A 9,110-nucleotide genomic window follows, 5' to 3' on the forward strand; every position below is an offset into this window, starting at 1 on the left:
GAGTGTATTTTACCTCCCTATCTGTTCAGTCTGTAGACCGAATATATCATACAGAAAACTGGATTAGATTCAAATAAAGGAAGAATGAAAAATGATAGAAGAAACATCATTAGAAGATATGCAGACAATACCATCTTTCTGGCAGAAAGCAGCAATGACTTGAAACGACTTCTTATGGAAGTGAAAGAAGAAAGTGCCAAAGCAGTACTGCAGTTGAATATTAAGAAAACAAAAAATCATGACTACAACAGAACTAAACAACTTTAATATTGACAATGAAGAAATTGAAATCGTTAAACATTTTGTATGTCTTGGTTCAATCATCAATCCAAATGAAGACTGTAGCCAAGAAATCAGAAGACTGACACTCAAAAGGGCAGTAATGAAGGAATTAAAAATGATGGGATGGAAGGATGTGCACTGCAGACCAAGGTCAAGAGCATCCACACTACTGTGTTCCTAATTACTATGTATGGGTATGAAAGCTGGACAGTGAAAAAAGCAGGTAGGAAATATACACATTCATTCAAGATATGGAGGAGACCTTTTCAGATTCTCTGAACTGCCAGAAAGAGAAACAAGTGGATCCTAGAGCAAATCAAGCCTGAACTCTGTCTAGAAGCAAAAAATGAATATACAGAAGCTGTTTGGGTGCATGAAGAGAAGACTCAGTTGAGAAAGACAATAAAGACAGTTAAAGATAAAAGGCAGCAGGAGAAGAAGGAAACCAAACATCAGATGGATTGGCTACAAAAAAAGAAGCCATAGCCATGAGTTTGCAAGAGATCAGCAGGGCTGTTAATGGCAAGAGATTTCCAAGGTCACTCATTCATCAAGTTGCCATAAGTCAGAAGGGACTTGATGGCAGGTAGCAAGAACAGCAACCAGGCAATATGGCAACCTAGAGCTGTGGGCGAGGGAGGGGGACTGATGTTTGAAAAAGAGGCAAAAGGCACCCTCCAGCTGCAGCAGTTGCAGCCCTTCCTGGTAGAATTCATATGCTGCATGACGCTCAGGTCGCTGATTCCAGGCCCGGCATTAGTGCTCAGATTTGTGAAAGCCCCCCCCACCAGCCCCCAGGGAGGGGCTTTTCTCTCTCCCAGCCCCGGCTCTCACAACTGATACAAAAAGGAGGCTCACAATTGTGTGCTCATTGTTTGCAGCTTTAAATATTGTCTTTCAATGATGTAAGCCGCTTGAGGTCCTGTTTAAGTATTTTAAAATAATAAATAAAATAAATGCTCCACTCCATGCCTTGGTCCTCACCTCACACCTGGCTTTTGGACACACCAACAGTGCATGAGTGTGAGACATGCACAGGCATGAACACCAGCTGGGAATGGGTGGAGATGATATTCCAGGCTTCAAGGCCACCTTCATTCACAATACTCAGATCCTCTCCTCCTCCACTGCCGCTCGCTCTGAAATTTGTCTCACTGTCTGGAGACTCAGAGAAATGCAACAATTTCCCCAGATTCCCTCCAGTGCCTTGAGGCTCAGTAACCCTTGTGGCAGGTACTAACTTCCATGAAGAGTCTTTGAATTGCATATAATTAATAATAAGTATGGCCCCACAGGTCAGTTGGGACTTATCACCATCCTGCCAGGGTTGTCTTATTATGCAGTTGTCAGAAACAGTTTGCCAGTCCCAGCCACACATGATTTGGGTACCTGTAGCTGATCTCTCTCTCTCTCATGAAGCATGGTGGGGAATTTACAAGAGAGCAGATTCCAAGTTCTAAATAATCACTTCAAAGTATATGTGTGACAAACCCAGACCTACTGGGATCTGCCACACGTTAACTAAGCCGCCACCAACCATTCCCTATAATAAGTCACACAGACCAGGGATGGATTTTCAACAAATAAAAGAATAAGGTTTATTAAATACAACACACAGGGAAAATAAAATGATCAGGTGAATAAGATATAGTAGCGTGGCTTATTCTCATTCATACATGCCTACAGTTTGGTTCACACAGAACCCTTAACTTGAAGAACAGACCCTGAACCTATCAGTTCTGGCTAACCAACAGACACCTGAACCTATCAGGTTGGTACTCTGACACACAGTAGTACCCTGTCTGACACACAGACTCCCACACCAGCTTCTTCTTCCCAGCTGCTGCTTCTTCACATCCCAGCGTCTCTCCACACACGCTTCACCTATATATACAGTACAGCCCCTCCTCCTGATGTCCCGCCTTCCACTCCCCATAGGATGGAACTTTCCCTCCAAACCCATGACAGACAGGTAACATCAGTGCTGTATGTAACACCTCCCCTCTTTATAAGTTGTTTTGTAGGGGGAAAGCTAAGGTGCTTTTTCCCAAAAAACAACCTGGATAAAACACACAAAACAGTTATACATACAATATCATACTTACTTATACTTACATTCTAAGTTAACCATATCAATTAGGCATTTAAACATTTACCATATACATTACATCAATTTACCTTTATTCATACAAACCAAATTCAAAAAACCCAGGTACATTTAACTTTTTGTCATCAATATATATACATAGTCCATGTTCTTTCGCCGTCTTCAATCTTCAGGTCTTCTTGACAAGGCGTCAGCAACACAGTTCACTGACCCTCTGACCACCTTCACTTCAAAGTCATAGTCCTGCAAGTTTAAAGCCCACCTCATAAGTTTGCTATTGTGGGTTTTCATTGTCTTTAACCATTGCAGTGGTGAATGGTCAGTGCACAGAACAAAATGTCTTCCCCAGATGTAAGGCTTGGCCTTCTGGATCGCGTAGACTATGGCCAAACACTCCTTCTCCACGGTTGCCAAATGTCTCTCACCTTTTTGGAGTTTCCTACTCAGGTAGGACACTGGATGCTGGTCACCATTCTCATCCTCCTGGCAAAGAACTGCTCCTACACCGCTGTTAGACGCATCGGTGTAGATGATGAACTCCCGGTCGAAGTCTGGAGCACGCAGCACTGGATACTGGACGAGCGCCTCCTTCAACCTCTGGAACGCCGCCTCACAGTCGCTGGTCCACGGGATGCGGTCATCAGCCTTCTTCCTCGTCAGATCGGTCAGCGGAGCCGCAATCTCGCTAAACCTCGGGATGAACTTTCTGTAGTATCCCACCAACCCAAGAAATGATTTGACTTTTTTCTTGGTGATGGGTCTGGGCCAATCACGAACAGCTTCTATTTTGGCCTCCAGGGGTTTTATCACTCCTCCCCCTACCATGTGACCCAAGTATTTTCTTTCTGGGCTACCCAGCTGCAGTTTGTTCTCTTTGTAGAGCCTAGGCCAGAGCACTTCCTCCCCTGGGCCAAAGTGCCTCTCCGCGGCTTCCTGGTCATCCCAAGCTTTCTTTCTGACCTTTTGAGCTTGCAGGTTTTCTGCTGCCAGTTCTAGGTTTCTCTTTAGGTCATTCATCAAGGTGTCTATGTATGTCACAACGTCTTGTGGGTCATCCTGGGTGATCTGCTCCCAATTTTGTTTGATTAAATCAAGGGGCCCTTTCACCCTTCTCCCAAATAAAAGTTCAAATGGACTGAACCCGGTACTGGCTTGTGGCACTGATCGATAAGCAAACAAAAGGGATTGCAGCTTCTGGTCCCAATTGTTTGGATTCTCTGCCAAGTAAGCCCTAATCATGCGCATTAGAGTCCCATTGAACTTCTCAGTTAACCCATTACTTTCAGGATGATAGGCAGTGGTTTCCTTGTGCTTAATTCCACAGATTTGCCATAAGCGTTTCATGAGCTTTGATGTGAACGATGCTCCCAAATCTGTGATTATCTCTGAGGCAAATCCCATCCTGGACATATACCCCACCAAGGCATCTGCCACTGTGTTAGTTTCAATGTTAGTCAAGGGTATGGCTTCAGGGTACCTCGTGGCATGGTCCACAATGGTGAGAATGAACCTGTTCCCCCTCTTTGTGGCCTTGGGCAAAGGTCCCACAATATCCACCCCTATGCATTTGAACGGAGTGTCAATCACAGGCAAAGGGCACAACTTTGCTTTGGTCCTGTCGCGGCTATTCCCCTGCCTTTGACACACATCACATTGTTTACAGAACTCCCTGATCTGCTTCCCTATGTCAGGCCAGTAAAAATTCTGTGTGATTCTCTGCTGTGTTTTGTTCACCCCTAAGTGTGCAGCAAACATGTCAGAGTGCCCCCTTTGTAAGATCATGGGGCGATACTTTTCAGGTACCACCAGCTGACTTCTGATCCCATCTCCCCCTTTTGAGATATTCCTCAGGGTCTCTCTATACAAAATCCCCTTTTTCTCTAGAAATCTCACTGGGGTTTCAGGTGTTAGCTGGGCGTCAGTCACCTGTTCAAAACACTTTTGGAGAGTGGCGTCTGCCTTTTGCTCTTGTCCAAATCTGCTGTCTGTGGCTAAGGTTTCCACCACAGCTTCTGAACTCCCCCCACCTGCTTCCGTCTCTGGCTCATCATTACCCCCCTGAACTGTCCCCGTGGTGGCTTGTGACCGTGTAATCACTAGCACCCGTTTCACATGTTCAGCCAGGTCATTTCCCACGAGCACGGCTGCTGGCAGAGTCGATGAAATTGCTAGCCGCCAAACTCCCCTCCAGCCTTGAAAGTTCACAGGTACCTCCGCTACTGGCAGAGAGATTACCTGCCCCTCAATCCCTGCCACCTTCATGCTCTCATTTGGGATCACATATTCCCTAGGAATAATATCTGGATGGCACAGGGTCACCTGGGAACAAGTGTCCCGCAGCCCCCGATACTGATGGTCAAGTATTCCTACGTCCACCCCTGCTGTCTCAAACAACTGAGAATCTGTTCTCACCAACAGGCAGCGCCTGACCTCTACAAGAGGACCATTTTCCTCAGCCTGATCAGCAGAGGTAGCTGTTCCAGATTGAGTAGCCATGGCAACAGGCTCCCTCAGTGACAATGAGCCTTGCTCTTTCTGGACACAGAACACAGCTTTTGGCTTGGTCCCACTCGAATCCTGAGGCACAATTCCTTTTAGCTGCTTTAATTTCTCACACTCTGAGATTAGATGGCCCTTTCCCTGACAGAAATAACATTTTCTGGTGTATTTTGATTCTCTCTCATCTTGTTTTGGTTTTCCCTCCAAAATCTGAGGTCTTGGTTTCATGTCTGAGGGCTTCCCTTCACCATGGGCCCCTCCCCCTTGCTGGCTTTTCCCTGGTCCCTGAGAGTACTTGCTGTAGGTTTCTTTGGGTTTTCCTACAGATTTCTCCTCACCTAAGGGCTTTCTTATCTGGTAAATAAAATCTGCAATCTTGGCGGCTTCTGCCACAGATTTTGGTTTCCTTTCCCTCACCTGGAATTTCAGTTCCCCATGCAGGACTAAATAGAACTGTTCCAGTGCTATCAAGTCTTTAAGCTGCTGGTAGGTCTCTGTCCCCTCCTGAGATAGCCATTTCTCAAGCAGCCTCACCAATTGGGCCCCCACTTGGGTAAAAGTCTGCTCTGGTTTCTTTGTGAGGGACCTGAATCTTTGCCTCAGCTGTTCCGCATTTATCCCATGTCTTGCAAACACCAGTTTTTTAAACTCTGCAAAATCTCTCATCAGTCCCTCTGGCATCTCTGAATAGACTTCGGCCAGGCTACCACTGATTAAAGATCGCATGATGGTCATCTTCTCAGTTTCCCTCACTGAGAAGTCCACAAACGCTCTTTCCACTAAGGAAAAGAACACCTCAGGACAATCTCCCTTGTGGTACACAGGGAATTTCTTCAGGTCAGCCTTAGACAATTGGCCTCCCTCAGAATCCCTATTGTTATTATTGTTCTGGTTCATCAGTTCCAATTTTCTTAATTCAAACGCCATTCTCTCTCTCTCCAATCTTTCCTCCCTCTCCATTCTCTCTCTCTCTCTCTAATTCAAATTGCCGTTGTTTCTCTCTTTCCCTTTGCTCCATTTCAAATTGCCTTTCCCTTTCTTCCCTTCTTTCTCTCTCTAATCTTTCCTCCATTTCCCTCACTCTCAGTTCATGCTGTTGGGCTAGGAGCAATTTTCTGAGTTCTGGGTTCTGCTCTCCTGTGCTGTCACCCTGCACTGAGCCAAATTCATCCTCAGAACCTTGGTCAACCTGGGGGTCTTTCACTTCACCCATTTCTGCCATTTGGCTTCGAGTCAAGGGCATAATCCCCCCCCCCAGAACAAGCTGTTTTAAAAAGTCAAGCCTCAAAATAAAACGACCACTTTTCTTTTTCTTTTGCCTCAGAACCAGCTTTCCCTATAGATTGCTGCTGTCCTTCAGCACTACTTGCAACTGTAGCGAGTTAGAGCCTACCCCCCTCTGCTGGGCCTCTCAGCAGGCAGGCTAAATCACTTCTACTTTACAGTTTTGCCTCAGCTTTTTTCCCGCCAAAAACAGGCTGCCTCAGAGCACCCTAATCTAGTCTCCCCAGTTGGCACGTTCTTCCACTAGCGCACCTCCCCGTGAGGTACACCTAGAAGATTACCTACGCGCCTCAGATTGTCCCTGACTAGACCCCCCTTGCTCTGGGCACACTTGCCAAGGCTTTGCTGGACCACTGGACAACTGGACCAGTCGTATCCCACACGCTGGACACCAATCAATGTGACAAACCCAGACCTACTGGGATCTGCCACACGTTAACTAAGCTGCCACCAACCATTCCCTATAATAAGTCACACAGACCAGGGATGGATTTTCAACAAATAAAAGAATAAGGTTTATTAAATACAACACACAGGGAAAATAAAATGATCAGGTGAATAAGATATAGTAGCGTGGCTTATTCTCATTCATACATGCCTACAGTTTGGTTCACACAGAACCCTTAACTTGAAGCACAGACCCTGAACCTATCAGTTCTGGCTAACCAACAGACACCTGAACCTATCAGGTTGGTACTCTGACACACAGTAGTACCCTGTCTGACACACAGACTCCCACACCAGCTTCTTCTTCCCAGCTGCTGCTTCTTCACATCCCAGCGTCTCTCCACACACGCTTCACCTATATATACAGTACAGCCCCTCCTCCTAATGTCCCGCCTTCCACTCCCCATAGGATGGAACTTTCCCTCCAAACCCATGACAGACAGGTAACATCAGTGCTGTATGTAACAATATGTTCTAGCAGATGCTGGTCCTTCTCAATATCTCAGCCACCTTTGATACCGTCAACCACAGTATTCTCCTGGGGACGCTCTCCGAGCTGAGAATTGGTGGCCTGGCGCTTGCCTGGCTCCGATCCTTCTTGGAGGACCGTCCTCAGAAAGTTCAACTTGGGGAAAGGGTATTGGCCCCGTGGAGCCTCAACTGTGGGGTCCCGCAGGGTTCGATTATCTCTCCAGTGCTGTTTAACATCTATATGAGGCCGCTGGGAGGGTCATCAAGGGATGTGGGGCTTCGTGTCATCAGTACTCTGATGATACTTAGCTCTACATCTCCTTTTTTCCAACAACAGTGGATGTTGTCTTGTCCCTTGAGCGCTGCCTGGGGGCTGTTCAGCAATGGATGCAGGACAACAGACTGAGGCTGAATCCGGGTAAGACGGAGGTCCTTTAGGTGGGTGCCCCAGACATCAGTGGTTTGGGAAACTCCCTCTCTTTTGGGGGGGGGTTGACTCTTACCACCAAGAGTGAGGTTCGCAGCTTGGGTGTACATCTGGACCCGCGCTCACCATGGAGACCCAAGTGTCGTCAGTGGTCCGATCCATACACTTCCATCTTCATCGGATTGCCCAGCTGCGTCCCTATCTTGATGTGGGGGCGCTCACCACTTTGGTCCATGCACTCGTAGTCTCAAGATTAGACTACTGTAATGCGCTCTACGTGGGGCTGCCCTTGAGATTGATGCATAAACTTCATATGGTACAAAATGCTGCAGCCAGACTTCTAACTGGGGCAAAGAGACACCAACATATTTCCCCCATGCTGGCTGCCTTGCATTGGTTGCCCATTCGTTTCCGCATTGATTTCAAAGTTCTTACGATTACTTATAAAGCCCTAAATTGTTTAGGACCTCGATATCTGGCAGAGTGCCTTCTCCCACCCAGTTCTGCTAGAGACATTCATTCTAGTCAGGCTGGGCGATTGAGGGGCCTGACGCCGAGGGAGACCCTCTTGCCTCTGGAACAACTTGCCCGTAGAGCTCTGCCTAGCTCCCTCTCTGGGTGTCTTTAGAAATAAACTTAAGGCATGGTTATTCAGGCAGGCTTTCCCTTCTGCTGCCTCTTAATATGTATATTTTTACATCTTGGATATTTACATATGTATTGGTTCTATTGTTTTTAAATTGTGTAATGCCACCCAGAGTAGACCCAGTCTAGATGGGTGGGGTAGAAATCTAATAAAATCAATAAATAAAATAGACTCTGCAGGACCTCAGATCAAAGAACTGTTTCCTACCCCACCCCAGGAATTGTGTGAAAGGGGGAAGGTTGCAGATGGCTTCAGAGAGCTGGTCTTCCTGGATGCGTGTCTGGAGGGCTTACTGGCTATCAAACAAAGAAGGATCACTTGGACTTGAAATCTGACCCTTTTAGCATGTTGCACAGCTTGGATGGGATCATCTTCCAGTGGAGAACCACCAGAAACAAAATGCTGTGTGGGGAGAGTGTTGCAACTTATGACATCTTTGAGCTTTTTACTCCAAAATCAGACAAATCTTCAGGGAACTCCATCTCAAACCAAAGTCCTACCAGTTCAGATATTATGAGACAGGGACAGGAATATGGAGTTGGTTTATAGCCCCTAAATCTTTTGGAAACCCTTTCCTTCATGCCAGGTGTATGTCAGGGAGAAGCAACATGCATACACACTTCCTTGGTTTGTGACATACTTTGTGACCCAATGTACAGAGTCCATCAGAGAGTGAACAAGTTAGAGAATTAGAGTCCAAATGCAGATCCTGAGTTCCAGGTATGAGTTCTGTAGATACATGATTTTGTGGGGGAACTTTTTATTGTTGGAAAACATAACTTGCAATGTGACTCTCTCAACCTCAAAAGGTTTAACCGGGATTAGTGTTCCATTGTTACTATGCACAGCAGCATCTTCAGGAGTCATTACAGTGTATGCTGTCAATTTGTAATAAGAATGCTTTGCTTTGTCAGTTACAGTGGCTTTGGAATCAATGGGATTTTGCA

This window comes from Pogona vitticeps, chromosome 1 (assembly GCF_051106095.1).
Source record: "Pogona vitticeps strain Pit_001003342236 chromosome 1, PviZW2.1, whole genome shotgun sequence".
Classification (NCBI taxonomy): domain Eukaryota; kingdom Metazoa; phylum Chordata; class Lepidosauria; order Squamata; family Agamidae; genus Pogona; species Pogona vitticeps.